The following is a 23,726-nucleotide window of genomic DNA, read 5'->3' as shown; positions in this document are numbered from 1 at the left end:
ATGCCCGAGACAGGATTGGAACCTGCGACCGTAGCGGACGCGCTGTTCCAGACTGAGGCGCCTAGAACCGCTCGGCCACTACGGCTGGCCAGGAAACACAGGATCCATCATTACAGGTCCACTTGACTGTTGTGGCGTGTCATGCTTAGGTCTAGGTGTCCTGTGCAGGGGAGACAGATACGAGGGAGACCTTAAAATGTTACACCTATCCACTTGATCGACAGCTTCGAGGTGGTGCCTCCACTGATAGAGAAACTGAGCCAGTGCCGCTCACTTCGCTTGTTGGGAAACTCTCTGTGTTCTGTGTCAATAGAAGACAAACGAAACTGAGTAGGGGTCTGTTAATCGTCAGCAATTGAAACATAGGGAGTATAGTTGTACCCATTAGGAAAATTGCAGCAAGGGATGGAAAGGAATATCAGGTACACCCGTTATGTATGCCTGGGGGTACTCATTCAGAAATGTTGAAGAGGCTGTACCGGCAGCATTTGAGGGAACAGGATGCAACCAACTGCAGATAGTGGCACACATTGGAACAAACGATGCCTGTTGTCTGGGCCCTTTGCACTTTTGCTACCCGTTTCAGTGAAGCCATTAGTAGACAAGGCTGAGAATACCAGCCGTGCTCACGGAGTTTAAAGATATCTGTAGGAAACCCAGTAGCATCAGTGTAAGATATAAAGAGCGCGCCCCACAAGTACACAAGTAGTGAGAATATTACAATCCTAGTGGTTAACTGCAGAAGTATTCGCGACAAATTGCCAGAGTTTGAAGCTCCCCTAAAAAGCAGTGAAGTTCACATAATACCAGGTACGCAAAGCTGGTTAAGACCTGAGGTTTACAGTAGTGCAATTTTTGAGTAAAATTTAAGTGCATAAGGGAAGGATAGGCTAATGGGAAACAGAGGTGATGTATTTGTCACAGCAGAAAAGAAACACAAATTCATGGCGATAGAAGCTGAAGCTGCATGCAATATTTTTTGTACATGACTCTGTATCAAGTGTGGGTATCAAATTACAACTGGTTCCTTCTATCGACACCAGGCTCACCTCCTTGCTTGTTTATAACTTCCCTAATAATACTGTAGTCATTCAAAAACCAATTGCAATAATTATAGTTTTGTTAGTGCTGGATAAAACATTACTAAATGCCTTCTCCAAAACCTGCCTGGAACTAATATTTCGGAACCCCACAGAAGATCGAAATCACTCTGTTTTAATGGTAACATATAGATCTGACCACTTTGAGGATGTCCAAATCGAAATTTTTTTCAGTGAACGTAAGGCAGTTATAGCAGCAATGAATACAAAGGGCAACTGAAACAAGTAGAGAGATTTATATGTATCTGAAAGAAGATCTGGGACGGGCCTTCGAAGGTATACCGTCACTGTCAAAAGAGTTCTAAAGAAACAAACTACTGCATAACAGGTGTAAAACGAAGCATAGGACTGCAGATACAGAGATGCTGAATGAAACACTTTCACCTGTCAGAAAGAGCAATACGCGAGGCCCTCAATGACTACCGTAACTGAAAACTGTCGAAAGATCTTTCACAAAATACAAAAAATTCTGGTTGTATGTAAAAGCCGTTAGTGGCACCAAAGTTAGAGTCCAGTCACTCACGGACGAGACAGGAACTGAAATTAAGAGGAGCAAAGCAAAAGCGGAAATGCCAGTGCTCCTTTAGAAAGGCAAACTCAGTACTACTGCCCTAATTTAAATCTCGTAACACTGAAAAAATGATGAACTAGCCCAAGAGTTCCCATTGTCCACGATTGAGGACACTCGGTTTTCGATTATTATTACAAATGCATGCTACTTCAAACCACCAATGGCCTTTTGTTGTGGTAAAGTGAAGTTTCCTTCGAAAATGGGTAACAGTGTTATTCCTCTGCTATAGTTATTCAGTTCAAGACTGTTAAGGAGAATGGTGTGTTTTTGCAAATCCTGCTAGTTATCTCTGTTGTTGTTAGTGTGGCTGAGTCTAAGGCAAGACCATTGTCATTTTCTGGCTCCTGCGAAATGTAATACTTTAACAGTGTTTGGTACTAGTGAAGGCCAAAATGCTTAGTTGTACTTTGTGTTCCAATGCATGAAAACTGTACGTCCTCGTTTAAGGACACTGGATACTTCCGTCAGAAACAGTAGATTTTTCAGTTTTTTCCGACTTTTTTTTCATGTCTTGCCAGTGTTTTAAGGCAGTTGTAGAGGCAGGAACACCTACATTGGGAAACACAGAAGCAGATATGGTACCTCTACCTCCAGATGTAGATGAGCAGACATATGACGAAAATATTGAAGATGACTTGTTAGGAAAAACCTATGTAAGCAATATTACAGGTACTTCTGAAATTTTACATGCAAGAGATAACGGATACATTTCTCATGTTTCTTTCAAAAGATCCTGTAAAGAGGAAGTTAAATAGTTTGATCAGATTTAGGGACGAAAGCTTCTGATCTGTAGGTTGAATTCAAAGAAACGTCGTATGACCTCAATCACATATAATTTTTTGAAGAACTCTAAACTGAAAGTTACGCTAGAGAGTGTGAGAACAAAATACCTTCTTCAGATGTACCTGAGGAAATTCTTGTATTTGTTATGTAAGGCTATCGTAAATTGTCCAGTGGAAGAAATTCTTGATCTGAGCATCATGATCTTGGTGTTCAGACAGTGAAAGATGCCATCAGTCATAGCAGGTATCTGGAACTGAAATCTGTATTACATTTCAATGACAATAAAAAGGCCAATGATAACATAAGTAACAAATCTTTCAAAATAAAGCCATTAGCAGAGGCTCTGGTACAAAATTATCAAAGATGGGGAGCCTTTCAGGAAAATGTAGCAGATGATGAAATCCTATAAAGTAATTTATAAGACTCAAGCCCATACGCTTTGGTTATAAAGTATGGGCCTTATGTGGTACTGACGGTTACTGTTACAACTTCTTACTCTGTTGTGAGAAGTACCAGAAGGATGACAATGATGATTTACCACTGGATTCCAAAACTCTTTTGAAAATGTTGTCGATTATTGATGAGCCAATCAGTCACAAAGTATTTTTTGACGATTACAAGTCACACACAACCTGCTCGTCCAAGTGAAGGAACATTGATTCCATGTAAGTGGAACCATAAGAGAAAACAGAACAAGCAAGTGTCCTTTATCACCTGATAATGTAATGAAACAAAAGGGAGCGGATTTTTTAATTCAGATTTGCTAGAAAGAAGGAAATTTTGGTCACAAAATAGAATAATAACAAGTATGTTGTACTAGCAACTAATGTTAGCTATAATCTATCATTGATCCCTAGAACAAAAAACCGTTCCCAGTAGTTGAAAGAAATCACAGGTCACACCTGGCTAAATGATCCACAAAATCATCGCCAATATTCTTGACATCCATTTGTTGTAGAATCTTAGAACATATAGTATTCTGTGCTCAAATATAACAAAGTATCAAGAACAGAATGACCTCCTTCATCACTCACGTGAAATCCAACTCTCACTTTTCTCACATGGCAGTGATAGCTTTGGAACACGGCAGTAAGGTAGATGCAGTATTTCTTGATTTCCGAAAAGCACTTGACTCAGTACCACGCCTACGCTTATTATCAAAAGTACGATCGTATAGGAGATCAAGCGAAATTTGTGACTGGTTTGGGGATTTTTTTTTTTTTTTTTTTTTTTTTTTTTTGTAATGAGGAAGCGGCAAAGAGGTAAGTTATCTTGAATGGAGAATCATCGATGGGTGTAGAAGTAACTTCAGCTGGATTTGAGGCAAGTGTGTTGAGTTCCTTGCTGTTCGTGTTGTATGGTGGTGACCTTGTGAAGAATATTAATAGTAACCTCGGACTTTTCGCAGCTGATGCTGTTAACTGTAATAAAGTACAGTCAGAAAGAAACTGCACAAATCTTCAGTCAGATCTCGATAAGATTTCAATCAAAATGGTGAAAAACGTGATACCATGTGACTACAATTCCAGTGACTCGCAGCTGGAATCGGTAAAATCGATAAAGTCATACAAACACCTTGGTTTAACACTTAATAGGGACATGAAACGGAACGGTAACACAGGGTCAGCCGTAGGCAAAGCAGGTAGCGTCCTATGGTTCATTGGTAGACTATAAGGGAGGTGCAGTCAGGTTACAAAGGCGATTGGTTACAAATCACTCATGCGATTCATCCTAAAATATTGTTCAAGTGTGTAATACCCGTAACAGACGGGACAAACAGGAGAGATTGATCATACATGCCGGCCAGTGTGCCCGAGCGGTTCTAGGCGCTTCAGTCTGGAACCGCGCGCCCACTACGGTCGCAGGTTCGAATCCTGCCTCGGGCATGGATGTGTGTGATGTCCTTAGGTTAGTTAGGTTTAAGTAGTTCTAAGTTCTAGGGGACTGATGTTAAGTCCCATAGTGCTCAGAGCCATATGATCATACACTTATCAACCACAACACTGTGACCACCGACCTACTATCGATATAAATCAGTTCAGGTGATATCAGCGTCACCTGGCGAAAAATAACTGCTGGTCAGACACACGCACGGGGCATGTAGTACCAGTGAGAGTGTTGACCGTGTTTAGAATGCAGAAGACGCGCTATCTATCTGAGTTTGATCGAGGACAGATTGTGATGCTCCGGAGGCTCGGCAGGATCATTTCGGGAACTGCACGACTTGTCGGGTACCCGAGGAGTGCTGTAGTGAGTGTCTTCAACACGTGGCGAAACCAAGGTAAAACCATAGCCAGACGTTGTGAGTTTGGGCGACCACCCCTTATTACAGATATCGGACGTTGTAGGTTGGGAAGACTGGTAAAACTGGACGGGCGGCTAAATGTGGTGAACTGACGTCAGACTTTAATGCTGGGCAGAGTACAAGTGTGTCTAAATACACAGTGCATCGAACATTCCCAAAGGTGGGCTTCCGCAGCCGACGACCCATGCATGTGTCAATGTTATACGACATCGGCACTGGAAGTTGGAGCAGTGACAGAGCGTTTCATGGTCTGACGAATCCCGACATCTTCTCCATCATGTCAATGCGAGGGCGCTAATCCGTCTTTTTCCAGGGAACAGCTCCTTGACACCTGTATTACTGGCGGCGGCTCATTATGCTCTATTATGTCCTGGAGAAAATTCACGTCGTAGTCCATGGGTCCATTGGAGCTCGTGCAAGGCACAACGACGGACAAGGAGTATCGAACACTGGTTGCAGACCACTTACATCCCTTCATGACGATCATGTTTCCCGACGGCTGTGGCATTCTTCAACAAAATAACGCGCCATGTCATAAGGAGTGTGGAGTGTGATGGAGTGCTTCGAGGAGCACAGTGGCGAGTTCCAATTGATGTGCTGGCCCCTCAACTCGCCATATCTGAACCAGATCGAACACATCTGGGATGTGATTGAACATGGCGTCAGAGCTCATCGTCCTCCCCCACCCGGAATTTACGGGAATTAGGTGACTTGTGTGTGCAGATTTAGTACCAACTTCCTCCAGCGACCTACCAAGGCCTCGTTGCTTGCTTGCCACTACGCGTCGCTGCTATTACCCATGCCAAATGTGGACATAGCGGCTCTTAGGTAGTGGTCATAATGTTCTGGCTGATCAGCGTATACAGAGAAGCGCGGCACGAATTGTCACAGGTTTGTTTGATCGGCGGAAGAGTATCTCAGGAACGTTCGAGAAACTGAACTGGCAGACTCTTCAAGATAAACGTAAACTATACCCATAAAGCCTACTTACAATATTTCAAGTAACGGTTTTAAATGATTACGCTAGGAATATACTTCAACCCCCTACCTATCGCTCCCATAGGGATCGGTAGGAAAGATTAGATTGATTGCAGCATGTACAAAGGTATTTAAACAGTCATTCGTCCCACACTCCTTACGCGAATGGAACGGGGAAAAGCCCTTATAAATGGTACAGTGGGATGTAGCCCTTGCCATGAACCTTACAGTGGTTTGAAGAGTGTCGATGTAGATGTTCAAATGGCTCTGAGCACTATGGGACTCAACTGCTGAGGTCATTAGTTCCCTAGAACTTAGAACTAGTTAAACCTAACTAATCTAAGGACATCACAAACATCCATGCCCGAGGAAGGATTCGAACCTGCGACCGTAGCGGTCTTGCGGGTCCAGACTGCAGCGCCATTAACCGCACGGCCACTTCGGCCGGCCGATGTAGATGTAGGAGAATTGTTCTCTCCTTATAATGATGACTCTCCATGTGACTTTGACTTGTTCCTACAGCTGAAGTTGAAAGAATAGCAAATTTATGCGACTGAGAACTTCCTCGAAGACAGAAGACGACGATGTGCCCACCTTTCATACGACATTTTGTGTTGTGATGACTGATTTCGTAATCTCGAAAGATGCTTGGAACGTAGAGAATATTACTACAAAAACATGAAATAAATAACACAGTGTTGTGAAATTGTTATGATTGTGTTAGTATTAACAGGTGTCACCATCCAAAGACGTTCTCCATTGTGCCTTTCGATGTACCTAGCAGTTAATCTTCAGACCTATCCCCGAAAGGTGCAGGTTGTCAACAGTGGTATGAATGACATAAAACTAGAAATCGTTAGTTTTATGTAATTCATACTGGAAGCTGCGACTGGGCTAAGGCTAAATACAACTTGAATCTAACGAACCTGTTCGATTTGCAGGTAGGCTCCTACGAGTCAGATGCATTTCATAAACTGGGTGCAATCGAAAGGGAAGGAAAAGCTGTTGGCTCTGACAAATGAGTTGCTGGTGAGTTTTTTTTAAGTTAATAGTGATACCAGCGAGCAGTGGCTCATCTCTAAATACTGAACTCAAAGATAGGTAAGTTAGACCATCGTTTACCACAAAATGTTTTACAGGAGGAACAGCAGATGACAAATTAATGTAATAGTTAAGTCTCTCACACATTCGAGATGAGTGGAAATTGTAATATGAAACGCATATATTTAACACTTGACAAAAACTAAGCGGAAAAGTCCATGGGGAAGGGAAGAAAATAGCCTGGTAACTAACTTACAGAGTCATTCGGGTAAATTAAGTACACAGTTTTCCATAGGACATGCTTTTTACGTCCTTCTGGTAGGATTAAGAACCGAGACAATTGAATCATTGTTAAGCCATTGGCTCGCACAGCCTGATTTAAAACACCATCAATGCTTCACATGAAAGAGCGCCTATTCCTGTCTCATCACTAACTTCTCGCTTACTATGCTGGCAGAACGTAGAAGCTTAACAGGCCAAGAGACGGGCTGCTGCTTCAGCAACTGCAGAAGGCATCTGCATTCGAGTGCTGCCCACACAGAGTTTGAATTTCTCGCCTCGGTCCCCGTCCAGCCAACGAGAATTGTTCCACCACGGTCCCAACCGAGAGGACAGTTCTGCTTCCGTCCATACTAGGAGTACTTTACAGCTTCGTGTCCCCACCAGGAAAACTTCCCTACTTGGCGTTCCGACTAAGAGGTTTTCTCTCCTCCGCGCAAAGTGTTCTGTTGAGCTTCGCTTCCCGACTGATAATACTTCAAAAGCGACGTTCCTCTGCGTTCTCTCTGGAAAGACCACTTAAAATTGCCGGTTGTCCAATCAGACAGAATGCTAAGAACAACGCTTCTGAGAGGGCCGTAACTAAAATTTTCCTCTCTCTTCCAAAATGTTTATTATTACTTGTACCATTCTCTTAATTTTTCAATTTAAACGACTTCACAATAATTTGGTGCTAGATCCCAGTCCAGGGAAACTGTGGAAGCTCTGGGCAATGCGAGAAAACTCACACTTCCGCCCCTACGACAGTCGCAGCCAGTTCTCTCACTCCGGCTAATTTTAAGATATCGTTCAACTTGGGTCCATAACGCCCAAGTTGGCAGTGGCTGTGGTGAAATTCAGGAGTTGGTCTAATGTGTGAGACTGTGCTCCACGTTCTCCACCAGATGTTATCTGCGTTCCAAGCTACTGCCCAAATTACCCAGAAGAGTCCTCTCGGCACACCGGGCTGGTGACATTGCAAAGCGAGCATAGGGTTTAGGTAGCTACCCGCCTACAGCCTCTGCAAGATATTATTTGCATCCAGTACAACTGCCCAGAACCTCTGGACACATTCTGTGCTCGGCGCTATACGCGATAGCACCGCGATTAGTGAGCGTCCACCGAGAGTGCTCGGAACTGGGGCATGGGGGAAGGCGGACCACCCATCCTACGGGGGGACACACTTATCTGAGGGCAGGGGTATTTGTTGTGCAGACACACTCTGCACTAAGTAATCTCTTTGCCACCAGCGGCCTGCGACGGCCATGCCAAGACTTAGAAGAAGTGCTAGCCAGACCCTACATGCAAACCAGTACGGAATTAATGGAAAATATTTTATTAGAGGGAAATTTTAATCGCTACAATTATCATGTAAGATTCGTTTGCATATCAAAACCCGTATTATACTAACACAAACAAAGGAAAACGAATCTCGCTGTCTCTAGTACTTTTGAAAAAAATGAAACCAGCGGACGGGCTCTAGCCTTACACGTTTCAGTACCACAGGTGAGAAACTGCGTCTTTCAGAGCTGGATATGAAGTTGATCACCTACACAGATAAACATCGATAATCCTTAATATAAAAAACTGTGATTCACACAGTATTTGCACATTCGTTGTAACAACTGAGATCACGATTCCTGAGACATGACATCCATTATGATGTATCAGAGTTAACTGTGTCTTAACCGTATCTGTTGATAGCAGATGACTGTAATGGGTCGGTGTATGATAAAGTGTTGTTGTTGTTATGGTCTTCAGTCCAGAGACTGGTTTCATACATATCCTCAGGCTACTCTATCCTGTGCAAGCCTCTTCATCTCCGAATAACTACTGTAACCTACATCCTTCTGAATCTGCTTAGTGTATTCATCTATTGGTCTCCCTCTAAGATATTTACCCTCCACGTTTCACTCCAGTACTAAATTGCTGATCCCTTGATGTCTCAGAAGGTGTCCTACCAACCGATCCCTTCTTCTAATCAAGCTGTGCCACAAATACCTCTTCTCCTCAATTCTATTCAATGCGTCCTCATTAGTTACGTGATCTACCCATCAAATCTTTAGCATTCTTCTATAGCACCACATTTCGAAAGCTTCTATTCTCTTCCTGTCTAAACTAGGTATCGGCCATGTTGCACTTCCATACATGACTACACTGCATACAAATATTTTCAGAAAAGATTTTCTGACATTTAAATCTATACCTAATGTTAACAAATTTTTCTTCCTTAGAAACACTTTCCTTGCCATAACCAGTGTATATTTTATATCCTCCCTACCTCGACAGTCATCAGTTATTTTGCTTCCCAAATAGCAAACCTCACTTACTACTTTAAGTGTCTCATTTCCTAATCTAATTCCCCCAGCATCACCTAATTTAATTCAACTAATTCCATTTCCTCGTTTTGCTTTTGTTGATGTTCATCTTATATACTCCTTTCTAGACACTGTTCATTCCGTTCAGCTGCTCTTTCAGGTCCTTTGCTGTCTCTGACAGAATTACAGTGTCATCGGCAAACCTCAAAGTTTTTATTTCTTTTCCATGGACTTTAAGTCCTAAGCCAAATTTTTCTTTTGTTTTCTTTGCTGCTTGCTCAGTATACAGACTGAATAACAACGGGGATATGCTACAACACTGTCTCACTCCCTTATCAAACACCAATTCCCATTAGTGCCCCTCGACTCTTATAACTGCCTTCTGGTTTCTGTACAAACTGTAAATAGCCTTTCTCTCACTGTATTTTACCCCTGCCACCTTCAGAATTTGAAAGAGATTATTCCAGTCAACATTGTCAAAAGCTTTGTCTGAGTCTACTAAAGCTATTAACGTAGGTTTGCTTTTCCTTAATCTGTCCTCTAAGATAAGTCGTTGGGTAGGTATTGTCTGCAGGGAATCCAAACTGATCTTCCTTGAGGTCGGCTTCTACCAGTTATTGCATTCGTCCATAAAGAATTCCTGTTAGTATTTTGCAACCGTAACTTATTAAACTGATAGTTCAGTAATTTTCATACCTGTCAGCGCCTGCTTTCTTTGGGATTGGAATTAATACATACTTCTTGAAGTCTGAGGATATTTCACCTCTCTCATACATCTTGCTCACCAGATAGAAGAGTTTTGTCATGGCTGGCTCTCCCAATGCTATCAGTAGTTCTAATGGAATTTTATCTACTCCCGGGGCCTTATTTCGACTTAGGTCCTACAGTGCTCTGTCGTATTCTTTACGCAGTATCATATCTTCCATTTCATCTTCATCTACGTCCTCTTCCATTTCCACAACATTGTACCTCGCACTTGTATAGATCCTCTATATGCTCCTTCCAACTTCCTGCTTTCCCTTCTTTGCTTAGGTTGGTTTTCCATCTCAGCTCTTGATGTTCATACGAGTGGTTCCCTTTTCTCCAAAGGTCTCTTGAATTGTCCTGTAGACAGTATCTATCTTACCCCTAGTGATGCATGGTTCTGCAGCCTCACATTCGCCATCTACTCATCCCTGCTTAGCCATTTTGCGCTTCGTGTTGATCTCATTTTTGAGACTTTTGTATCCCTTTACACCTACTTCATTTACTGTATTTTTATATTTTCTCCTTTCATATTTTAAATTCAATATCTCTTCTGCTACCCATAGATTTCTACTAGCCCTCGTCTTTTTGCATACTTGATCCTCTGTTGCCTTCACTATTTCATCTCTCAAAGCTACCCATTATTCTTCTATTGTATCTCTTTCCCCTGCTATTGTCAATCATTCCCTAATTCTCTCTCTGAAACTCTCTACAGCCTCGAATTCTTTCAGTTCATGCACGTCTCATCTCCTTAAATTCCCTTCTTTTTGCAGTTTCTTCAGTTTTAATCTGTAATTCATAACCAATAAATTGTGGTCAGGGTCCACGTCTGCCCCTGGAAATGTTTCACAGTTTAAAACCTGGTTCCTAAATCTCTGTCTTACCACTATATAATCAGTCTAAAACTTTCCAGTGTCTCCAGGCCTCTTCTGAGCAAAATTCTACCAGGCGACTTCCTCTTTTATTCCTTGCCTCCATTTCATATTCACCTACTAAGTTTCCTTCTCTTCCTTTTCCTACTATCGAATTCCAGCTACTCATGACTATTAAATTTTCGTCTCCCTTCACTATCTGAATAACTTCTTTTATCTCATCATACATTTCATCAGTCTCTTCGTTATCTGCGGAGCTAGTTTGCATATAAACTTGTACTACTGTGGTAGGAGTGGGCTTCGTGTCTATCTTGGCCACAATAATGCGTTCACAATAGCTTACCCGCACTCCTACTTTTTATTCATTATTAAACCTACTCCTGCATTACCCCTATTTGATTTTGTATTTATAACCTTGTAGTTACCTGACCAGAAGTCTTATTCGTTCTTCCACCGAACTTCACTAATTCCCACTGTATCGAACTTTAATCTATCCGTTTGCTGTTTTAAATTTTCTATACCTACTTGGACGATTAAGGGATCTAACATTCCACGCTTCCATCCGTAGAACGCTCATTTTGTTTCTGCTGGTAACGACGTCCTCCTGAATAGTCCCCGCCCGGAGATCCGAATGGGGGACTATTTTACCTCCGCAGTATTTTACCCAAGAGGATGCCATCATCGTTTAACCATACAGGAAAGCTGCATGCCTACTCCTCCCACCAAGCTTAACATCCTCATCTGACGGACGGTTTACCATCAACAGTGTCACATGCCCGCATTGCGTGAGCAACAGTGGCAGAGGTTTGGGATCTAACGCAGGATATTCCGACTGCGAAATTTGTTCAAGCACCACTATTCGAAACGGCTACAGTCATGTCCACAAGAAAGTGTACGCCGTTGTCTGTATGAAATAAAAAACACTATTATAAATATATGTTTACATGAAAATACATTTTATTACTAACTGCACACTTACCTGATAGTTAATCCAACCATCGCCATTATCGATTATAGCTTCATACCTTACCCCACTCTCCGGTAAATCATCCACGTTTCCAATCTCTAAATATCATTTGACCCACTTCGCAACGAATGTCTTTGACTTTCTAAGAATTTTAGCAGCAGCTCCATATGGAAGCTTTGGCCCATTTGGATGATTTACAAAGATCACTGCCTCATGAGGCTTCAGCTACTTTGCACTGATATTAAACTGTAACCGACAAAACAAGACATTCAACTCTCACTCTGTTTATCTATACACTGTGCAAAAGTGCATTGATTACAAATTCTAGACCACTACCAGAGATGTCAATGCGGACGTTACTTTTAAAATTATGGCGTACACTTTTATTGTGGACCTGACTGTACGGCCAAGAACTGCCATGGCACAGACGTGTGTTCAAGACCTCGACTGCGGTGATAGGTTAGTTGACTATAGATTTGGCACGGCAGAGTGTAGCATCTAACGCGTCGGTAACGCATAAACCATCTCACTGATCATGGACGCACTGATGTCTTATTGAAGATTTTCTACCTTTTTGAGCTACTATCGTATTAATATGAAGCTGAAATCATTGAGTTATTTCTGTTTACCCAGTTCCCATGATTCCATCACGAAGAGGCCATTGGCTAGATTTCTATCGACACCGTTATCACATTTTACACGGTCATTCGAATGTGGATGTTCAGTTTTCGTTTTTGTGTAATTCTGAGGAATATGCATTGTTTAGGTGATCGATAACCATTTCGTGATGGAGATAGCAAGAGCTTCTCTGCAGTATCTGTAATTTTCTTTGGTTGATCTTTTCCCGCTAAAGACATTTAGCCATTTTACTAGTACCAGACTCACTTTGTAATTAGTTCGCAGTGAACGTAAGACTCTAAGACTCCGACCCGTTTTCTTACTCTATCAGGAAATAATACTGATAGTATATAGCTTTTCTCGGGAGACTATATCAAAGTTCGTAATCCTATGACTGTCACTAATGTATGCGCAGTTTTCTCCGATGTGCTATGTAGTCGGCCTTCCATACCATTCTCAGCTATGGAATTTCCATTGGAATCAGACTAGCCATCAGGTATTTCTTAGAGAAGACCTGCTTTACTGACCACACGTTCTACAAACAGACACATGCTATGTTTTGACGTATTGTACCGAGCAGCAGGTTTCGAAATAAATATCATGTATGATCTGTTGGTTGCCATTCAGAAAGTTTCTCAACCAGAGCGAATCTGTTCGTAGATAACATAAGTTACTCTGAAAAGACCTCTTACAAAGCAAAAGATACTTCCCCTTGCAACAGAGATGTATTTCTTCCTCCTTTTCCAAAACTTAATTACAGTGTATTGCTCAAGGCTTCGATGTTTACACACTGCAACAACACTTTTAACAAAAGTACACTGGACGGTTATATAGCGTCTATTTCTTTGTTGCTGCTTACAATCCGAAGACTAATTTGATGGAGCTCTCCCCGATAGTATATCCTTTGTAAATCTCTTCATCTTAGTGCAGCGATTACAATGTACTTACGCTAGACCATACCGACTATATCCAAGCGTTGCTGTTGGCCCTCCTCGGTAGCTGCGAGGTCAGCGCAGTGGATTACCAAGCGAACGGGCCCGCTTTTGATTCCCGGCCGTGTCGGAGATTTTATCCTCTCGGGGATTGGCTGTTCTGTTGTCCTTACTTTCATATCGTCATAACTGACATTCTACTTGTTGGATGTGGGGTCCTCGAGTTATGCAAAACACCGTTTCTTCTCTCAGTACCCATAACTGGTGGACCTCACATCCAACAATTTTAACATGGCCAATAAAAGGAGCTGCAAATCAAAATGATGAATATGACATTCTACTATTGACATAGCTGAATAGACACGCCTCTAAAGCCAATAAATTTTTTAAAAAAGTTTTGTCTTCCATTACAAATTTCACACCTTACGCTTCCATTTTCAAATGGATTACTCTTTGATGCCCAGAACATCTCGTATCACTCCATTTTTTCATCTTGTCGTATTGTGATACACAATTTTTTTCTCCCCAGGCTGAAGCAGTATCTCTTCATTAGTCACTTCATAAATTGATATAATCTTCGGTCTTCTTGTATAACATTTCATCCCAAAAGTTGTGATGTCTTGTCGGTGCTGTTTATCGTCCAGTTTTAGCCGGATACCTATTAGTGGACATTGTGGCAACGGCCTTGCCGCAGTGGATACACCGGTTCTCGTCAGATCACCGAAGGTAAGCGCTGTCCGGCGTGGCTGGCACTTGGATGGGTGACCATACGGGCCGCCATGCGCCGTTGCCATTTTTCGGGGTGCACTCAGCCTCGTGATGCCAGTTGAGGATCTACTAGACCGAATAGTAGCGGTTCCGGTCAGAGAAAACCATCATAACGACCGAGAGAGCGGTGTGCTGACCACACGCCTCTCCTATCCACATCCTCATCTGAGGATGACATGGCAGTCGGATGGTCCCGATAGGCCACTTGTGGCCAGAAGACGGAGTGCTTTTATCAGTGAACATTAATATAGGGTTTTGTCCACCCATCGCCTTTATAACGACTTGAACTCTGCTGGTAACACTTTCAATGAGGTGTATGAATGTCTGTGAAGCAATATCAGCCATATCTTCATCAAGACCCTTACCAGACAAGATAGTGATGTTGGATGCTGGGGTCTGGAGCGATGTCAGCGTTCTGACTCATCCCAAATGTGTTCCATTGCAACCAGATTACGACTCTGGGTAAGATAACCCATTTCAGGAATGTTGTCCACAAACCATTGCCTCGAAGATGCTGCACCATGATAGGATGCATCTTTGTGCAGATACAGTGATAGTGCCCGAACTGTTCCTCCACTGTACTCTTTACACAATGTTGTAGAATATGTTGATATCCTTCCACATTTCTTAAGCTCAGTAAGCGAACTGCATTATAACTATCAAAACCACCCCAGTACCAGTGTACTACGTTCTCCGTACTTCATTGTTGGCACTATTCGTTTTTTAGGAATTCGGCGAAGTCAAACCGTTCCATCGGACTTCCACAGGATACAGCGTACTTCATCACTCCAAATCACTCGTTTACAGACGCCTAGTGGTGTCGCTGTTTACACCATCACAAACGTCGCTTAGCTTTGACTACAGAAATATGTGCGCCATTCTTTTTAACTCTGTACTCACTGTATTGTACTAGATAGGCTGCTGGTAGCACTTTGGAACTCACCAGTGACTCCTTCAGCTGATTTCATGCGATTTTTTACATCCATCCTCTTCAAGACTGTCCTTGTCCTTCAGTATATGAGGTCCACCTGGTCAGTCGACGAGATGGAGTTGTTACTCAAGTGATATCTAATGAATAGCCTATACTCAAAATCACTGAGCTCTCCTGACGGTTCAGTCCGGAACCGCGCGACTGCTACGGTCGCCGGTTCGAATCCTGTCTCGGGCATGGATGTGTGTGACGTCCTTAGGTTTAAGTAGTTCTAAGTTCTAGGGGACTGATGACCTCAGATGTTAAGTCCCATAGTACTCAGAGCCAATTTTTTCTCCTGACGGACCGATTGTGCTCTTGCTGCTTCTCTGCTGACAACACAGTACTCCCCTCCGCCTATATCACTTCATTCTCAATTACGGCACCCATTTTATGTGCTTCGACAGTTAAATTTAGTTTGCTTTCTGTTCAATACGCAGGTAGCATTTGGCTGTTTGGTTCTTAGTCTTGCTACGTTCATTAGTTCGAGAAATATATTATAGTCAACACTATTAAAAGCTTTTCCTAAATCTATAAACGGTATAAATGTGGGCTGATGTTTCTACAACTTATTTCGTTGGACCAGTCGTTGGGTTTTCCGTCTCTCGTCATCCAGTATCTTTTCAGGACTCAGACTTACCGTCTCCCAGGCACGCTCACACCAGTCGTTCAATTCCGCATAGCGTTTGTAACCACCTACATATCGAGCTGGGCCTCAAGGACTTAGGTAGCAAAAAGGGAAAAGGTAGGAGACTTCCTCCATCGAAGCGACAACCTCGTCCCTGTTTGAAAATCTTGATCTTATTTTTTCGGAACAGCAAATTCATTATATAGATGAGGCTAAAAGTTGTAGCAAGGAAATCCACAAAGTTATCTGTCAGAGACATGCCCCGAGTTTCCTTACTTTATAGTATGTGTACGAAGGTTTTTAACCATCTGAGCTTCCAGTGATCTAGCTTTATACTCCAAAAATATTGCTGCATTTAACAACGTCTGTGGTCAAGTATTGATAGACAGCAAATAGTTGGGTCCGAGCCTGGGATTTTTTTCTGTCTCTTGCCGCTAGTTCCTCTCAGCCAAAAACAGTTAATATAAAAAATATCAAGCCTACAACTCAAAGTAAGTGAAGGGGTCGAACAGAAACAATGGTTAAATTCAATACTCCAATTTATTTATATACACAGTTATGGGGTTAACATAGAAAACGAATAATCAGAAACTTGTGACAGTTATATCTGTTCTAAGTTGCGTGAAGATTAAGAGGAAAGCAGTGTCACTCTCTTATAGGTTAAGTTACTTCTTTCCCTCTTAAAAATTTACTATCTCTCGATGTTCACAACAACTGACAACTATTCAATCCTGCAATTCTCGATCAAAACAGTGACTGTAAATTCGTGACTAAAATCCGGAAGTCCACACTTTCATTACCAGTGCAAAGGGAGATGAGGCAAGCTATCGTCCTGGATTCCACAAGTGTGAAATCGAATTGAACAACTCTGCCAGTGCTGCGAATTACGCTCACTGTAACTATGACAATTCTGCCAGTGCTGCGAATTACGATGACTGTAACTATGACTGGGCTGTGCCGAGCTGTGCGCTGGAGGCGTGCTGGTTTCTTCACGAAGACGGAATGCTCAGCATCTTTGCAAGTCTCCAAAATGAGGCAGCCTGCACTGCTTTGCTACACAACGTCGATCAGGACACCAGCGCATCCCACCGGAATGTCGAACGGCGAGTGCTTCTCCTGCGACATTTACTTATGTCCTGAATGTTCCTTGCAACCAAAATCTGCCAGTCACCGATCGCAAAATTAGGAACCACTATGGCCCAATCTCGAGAATTCAATCCAAAACTCCCGCTAAAAAATAGTGCTTCTTTTGCAGCCTCCAGTGACAACATCAGACAGTCCTCTACTACCAAAAGCATTCATTTCAACGCTGCAATATGACATCACATTTATTTACGCCTACTGCACGTTCTCCAGTCAACATTCATAGCCTTGCAACTGAATGAAAGAAATTCGGAGAGGACTGCTACGAGACTAGAGGTTGTTTCATGCTGCCTGCGCCTTCTTCAAGTCACCGATGCTAATCTGCAATAGGAAACACTGAAAGCTGTCATACCAAACCTGGCCAGACCTTAAGCCACACACTCGTACACTATGTGATCAAAAGTGTCCGGACACCTGACTGAAAATGACTTATAAGATCGTGGCGCCCTCCATTGGTAGTGCTGGAATTCAGTATGGTGTTAGCCCACCCTTAGCCATCATGTCAGCTTCCCCTCTCGCATGCATACGTTCAATCAGGTGCTGGTAGATTTGTTAGGGAATGGCAGCCAATTCTTCACGGAGTGCTGCATTGAGGAGAAGTATCGACGTCGGTCGGTGATGCCTGGCACGAAGTCGGCGTTCCAAAACATCCCAAACGTGTTCTATAGGATTCAGGTCAGGACTCTGTGCAGGCCAGTCCATTACAGGGATGTTATTGTCGGATCGCCACATTGTGAACCGTGATTTGTCGCTCCACACAACGTTTTCCCACTGTTCAACCGTCCAATGTTTACGCTCCTTACACCAAGCCAGGCGTCGTTTGGCATTTTCCAGCGTGATGTGTGACTTATGAGCAGCCCCTCGACCGTGAAATTTCTCACCTACCACCTAACTGTCATTGTTTGAAATTCGTGTGTGGTGGTCTGGATAGATTACGACCCTCTTCAACTGTCGGCGGTTTCCGTCAGTCAGCAGACGAGGTCGGCCTTAACGCTTTTGTATTGTACGAGTCCCTTCACGTTTCCACTTCACTATCACACGGGAAACAGTGGACCTAGGGATGTTTAGGAGTGTGGAAATCTTGCGTACAGACTTATGACGCAATCCACACCCAATCAACTGACAACGTTCGAAGTCAGTGAGTTCCGCGGGGCCCCCCATTCTGCTCTCGCGCGATGTCTAATGACTACTGGGGTCGCTGATATAGAGTACCTGGCGATAAGTGGCAGCACGATGCACCAAATATGGAAAACGTATGTTTTTGGGGGTGTCCGGATACTTTTGTCACATAGTGTAGTTCGACTGGTCATTCAATGACCCAGCCGAGCGGGTCTCTCCCCTGACACGTTTTCTTTTGTGTTGTACGATTTTATAGTGGTCGGTTCCACCAGGGCCCAGGTGTGTCGGCTCCACCTGTACACTGTTACCTGCTAGGCACTACCTCTATGTGACACCCCCACACTATGTCCTTTTCCCTTCTGTTTTGACATGGTGAAGTCTACCATGCAACTGGGTACAGGTAGGGTCTGACACGCAGTCGCAGTGTACCCACAGACAGTCAGACAGGTCAGCGATCTGCTCAGCAGGAGGACTGGCAGATTCTACAGCCAGTGAATCGGTGGCTTCGGCCACAAGCAGTTATCTGTGAAGATAAAGCTTGCCGGCCTCTGTGGGTTCTGGGCCAACCTCACTTCCAAGGATCTTATATCGCCCAGGCCACAGGCCCATCCATCGGTCACCCGTCTGCTTGGCCGAAGTGTTTCCTGTTGCTCTGTCTCATGTCCACTTCTCTGCGCATTCGCACACACAAAAGAATCATTAAAACTGTTATCGAGTTAATTAAGAGATACATGCAAATTAAAGAGAGCACCTTACCGCCAGTGACCAGGCTTTATAATATATAGAACATTTTTTATATAGATTTTAGCCGCGTGGAGTGGCCGCGCTGTTTGAGGCGCCATGTCACGGATTACGCGGCATCTCCCACAGGAGGTTCAAGTCCTCCCTCGGCCAAGAGTGTGTGTGTTGTTCTTAGCATAACGTAGTTTAAGTAGTGTGTAATTCTAGGGACCGAAGACCTCAGCAGTTTGGTCCTTTAGGAATTCACACACATTTGAACATTTTTTTTATAGATTTTCCCTGTGGTCATCTTCAGAATAACAAATATATTCTAATTATTGATGAGATTTTCATGCAAAAATGCTTCTCGCGTTTCAGTGGGACATCAGTGTAACTCGTACTTGGACATCAGATGAGTGGCGGACATGGAGATGTTTCCTACTCCTGTGAGACAGTTATCAGCATGTGACAGAGTTTGAAAGATGCCTCATTGTGGGTCATTTGGCCAGCTGGTCGAATAGTGGATGGGAACATGTGGGCAAGCATACTCACATCAATGTTCCCGCTGACCACGTCTGACCACTACAAGAGAGGATCATCGTACTGCACATCGTAACTCCTTCACATCTGCATCTGTCATTCGAGAACAAGCGAAAGACTCTCTGCAACAAACTGTGTCATCTAGCTCCATTGGTCAGAGACTAGAAGCAGCCAGACTAGGGACTCGTCCCAAGAATAGGGTGCGTTAACACCACAATACAAATGGCTATGTTTGCAATGGAGCCGTGACCGGGAAGCATGGACTGTTAACAAACGGCTTCATATTGTGTTCAGCGATGAATCGCAGTTCTATACTACACTGGACGATCATCGTCAGCGAGTGTGGCGGCGACCTGCGGAGAGAATTCATTCTTCCATTGTCTTCAGGAGGCACAGCGATGCTACTCTTGGCAGCAAGTGTAGTTAGGACCCAAAAACTGAAGCAATAGTAAATATGTGTAAAATTATTTGTCTTATCTCAGTGGTACATACCTAATATTTGTTACTGTAATCGAATGAGAAACTGCTAAATTACGTGTTAAAAATAAAGATCAGTACCTTTTCCCTGCTTCACATATTTCGCTTCTTTCTGACCTGCTCATTTACCCGACGCATTACCCTTCGAACATATAGGATTTTGTAGGGTGACTCGCACGTGATACAAATGGAATGAACACTATAGCAAAGTTCTGGGTTCAGGTAAATGTTCTATCTCTCGGCCGCAGTTTCAAATCTTTATTTGGTGATCCATCATGAAAATACACTCATGCTCATAAATTAAGGATAATTGCCGAATGTGGTGCCACACAACGTGGCACTACACGAAACTGGCGCTAATAGCATAGGCACATAGGGAACACACACGACACAGTTCTGTAAGTCCACCGCATTGGTGATAAGTTGAGAAAACCGTCCCGAAACATATGTGCTACAAAACGCCACTGTTTCCTGCGCATGTACCCCGACATCAATATGGAATATGATCATCATTCACACGTACACAGGCCGCACAACGGGTTGGCATACTCTGGATCAGGTGGTAGAGCAGCTGCTGGGGTATAGCCTCCCATTCTTGCACCAGTGCCTGTCGGAGCTCCTGAAGTGTCGTAGGCGTTTGAAGACGTGCAGCGATACGTCGACCGAGAGCATCCCAGACGTGCTCGATGGGGTTTGGGTTTGGAGAACAGACAGGCCACTCCATTCGCCTGATATCTTCTGTTTAAAGGTACTCCTCCACGATGGCAACTCGGTGGGGCCGTGCATTATCATCCATCAGGAGGAAGGTGGGAGCCACTGCACCCCTGAAAAGGGAGACATACTGGTCCAAAATGACATCCCTTTACACCTGACTTGTTACAGTTCCTCTGTCAAAGACATGCAGGAGTGTGCAGGGGTGTACGTGCACCCATCATAATCCCACCCCACACCATCAAACCACGACCTCCATGCAGGTCCCTTTCAAGGACATTAAGAGGTTGGTGTCTGGTTCCTGGTTCACGCTAGATGAAAACCCGGCCAGAATTACCGTTCAGACTATACCTGGACTCGTCTATGAACATAACCTGGGACCACTGTTCCAATGACCATGTACGGTGTTCTTGACACCAGCCTTTACAGGCTCTATTGTGACCAGGGGTCAGTGGAATGCACCTTGCAGGTCTCCGGACGAATAAACCATGTCTGTTCACTCGTCTGAAGACTGTGTGTCTGGAGACAACTGTTCCAATGGCTGTGGTAAGGTCCCGAACAAGGCTACCTTTAGTACTCCGTGGCCGTCTGGGGGCACTGATGGTGAGATATCGGTCTTCTTGTGGTGTTGTACACTGTGGACGTCCCGTGCTGTAGCGCCTGGACACGTTTCCTGTCTGCTGGAATCGTTGCCATAATCTTGAGATCACACTTTGTGGCATAAAGAGGGCCCGTGCTACGACCTGCTGTGTTTGACCAGCCTGCAGTCGCCCTAGTATTCTACCCCTCATAACGTCATCAATATGTGTTCTTTAAGCCATTTTCAACACACAGTCACCATTAGCACGCCTGGAAACGTCTGCACCCTTACTCGCTGCACCGTACTCTGACATGCACCAAAACACCTCTGCTTATGTGGACTGCTGCCAGAGTCACCGTGCGACGACCGCGGGTCAAATGCAACGCATGGTCACACCCCGAGGTGATTTAAACCCTCAAATCGCCCACCAGAGCGTTGTTTCACCATGTATCAGCATTATCCTTAATTTATGAGCACGAGTGTAGTTTTACCGCAGTAGGTGGTAGTTTGCTTGTTTATTTAGAGAGCCATGAGGTATCTGAATCACGATCGCCACCTGCTGATTCAAAGCCAGTAACACCACCTCGATTCCTTCGTAATAGCATCGTAATAATAGCATTGAAATTCAATGTCCCGTTCGTGATTAGGAATCCCACGCTCGGAGTGGGCCAGTGGGAGGAATAAAATGGTCACGTCTAACTTTCGAGCGATCATCATGCTACAGCAGCTTCCACTTACTTTACAATTTTGGTCATAAAGATCCAAATTGTGGTGAGCTTGGCAAAGTGATCAGGCAACCTCCCATAGCTCGACAATTTCAGCCCTAAAGAACCGCTGTAGTTCACGAAACGTTGACAATTTATCCTTTAATGCTTATTGTATCCATACTTATTTCTTTTTGGACTATAGCACTGACACACCATCCTTGTCAACTGGTTAACGCTTTCCTAGATACCTCGTTCTGACGAAAACCGGCACATCTATTCTCCTTTCTGCGCAACCAATTACCACAGAAATCCGGTCAATGACGTACTTAGTACTTAACAATAACAATATGGAATATAAACAATTACTATAATTATTTTTTTAGCCATAAAGATACATTTCCATAGTTCACGTAGCTACCAGTTGGGTACTTCTTATCTTTCCGTAAAACACTGCGCAAAAGAATCAAAGGGTTACTTTTTTGAAACCCCGCAATTTTCCTCCATTGATGCAGAAGTGTAACATTTGGCTGAAAGGTGACTACAACTTCCTCTGTAATGGGGCGAAATCCTGGCGCCCTGCAAAGTCATCAGTGGGTTCGGCGAAGCTACAGACAGCAAGGCGTCGACACATGCGGAAAAAAGGTCAGAGCTCAGAAGATCATGTGAGGTGTAAGATGGATTAATGATGTCACCTTGGCATCATGTTGTTGTCTGAAGCGTCGCCGAGCCCGACGCTGCCACGCTTTTGCACCATTGCAGGGGAAGGCTGTAGACACCTATGAGCCAAATTTCACACTGCTGAGGTCATCAGTACCCTAGAACTTAGAACTACTTAAAACTAACTAACCTAAGGACATTACACACATCCATGCCCGATCCAGGATTCGAACCTGCGACCGTAGCCGTGGCGTGGTTCCGGACTGAAGTGCCTAGAACCGCTCGGTCACAGCGGCCGGCTCTTCTCTCTCCTATGACCATTTGACAACAACTGTTTTACAGTTTGTTTTACGTTCCTGGAAACCTTTGATTTTCTTGATTTTTAGTCTGAATTTAAGGTTGTCTGTTTTCGTGATGTTGCGATACTTGGTTTTTAAAATCGTTGAGTTACATTCATTCGTCATGTATTGCGTCTTTTCAAACGATATTTGTAGCCCCACCTTTCATTTGTCTCATTCGGAAGTTTTCGCCTTTTTTTTTTTTTTTTTTTTTGCATTCTCTAAGGTTCCGTTATTATTGCGAAATCGTCTCCAAAAGCTAAACAATTTATTTCTTCTTCAGATCTACTCAACTTTATGTAGTTATTAACCTTTTCTTTTAATTCCTCTATTTCCCATTCTCTCATAACTTCTCGCAGCGCACACTCGAACTATGGCGACAAACGGTCTCCTTGTCTGACCCCTGATGCAATTTGGATGGCATTAGAAGTTGTTTCGAGAAATTTAACTTTATACAGCATTTATAAGGGTTTGTCTCGTCTTTTCGGAGATTACCAGTTTACTGCAAATTCCTTCAGGATTCTTATAAGGGAGTCTCTTGCTATTTGACCACATGCGTTTTTAAAAACAACCGTTATTAGCACTATCCTTTTACTTGTTACTATATTTTCGTACACCTAATTATTTTTTAAGAGTTTAAAAGTTGCCTAAGACGAACTTAATGCTGTCCAAATGGTTCAAATGGCTCTGAGCACTATGGGACTCAACTGCTGTGGTCATAAGTCCCCTAGAACTTAGAACTACTTAAACCTAACTAACCTAAGGACATCACACACATCCATGCCCGAGGCAGGATTCGAACCTGCGGCCGTAGCGGTCGGGCGGTTCCAGACTGTAGCGCCTTTAACCGCTCGGCCACTCCGGCCGGCTTAATGCTGTCC

The 23,726-nt window shown here is 43.5% G+C and overlaps 1 protein-coding gene and 1 pseudogene across 1 annotated transcript in view; both read left to right on the top strand.

Moving 5' to 3' along the window:
* The window catches only part of LOC126457433 (glutamate receptor ionotropic, kainate 2-like), a 234,632-nt gene that overhangs the window by 3,663 nt on the left and 207,243 nt on the right, over positions 1-23,726 (top strand). The window lies entirely within an intron of this gene.
* LOC126458972 (5S ribosomal RNA) lies at positions 14,163-14,280 on the top strand (annotated as a pseudogene).

The sequence above is a fragment of the Schistocerca serialis genome, chromosome 2, assembly GCF_023864345.2.
Source record: "Schistocerca serialis cubense isolate TAMUIC-IGC-003099 chromosome 2, iqSchSeri2.2, whole genome shotgun sequence".
Classification (NCBI taxonomy): Eukaryota; Metazoa; Arthropoda; class Insecta; order Orthoptera; family Acrididae; genus Schistocerca; species Schistocerca serialis.
Note: the sequence above shows the minus strand (reverse complement) of the source record. Positions and strands in the feature narration are given on the sequence as shown.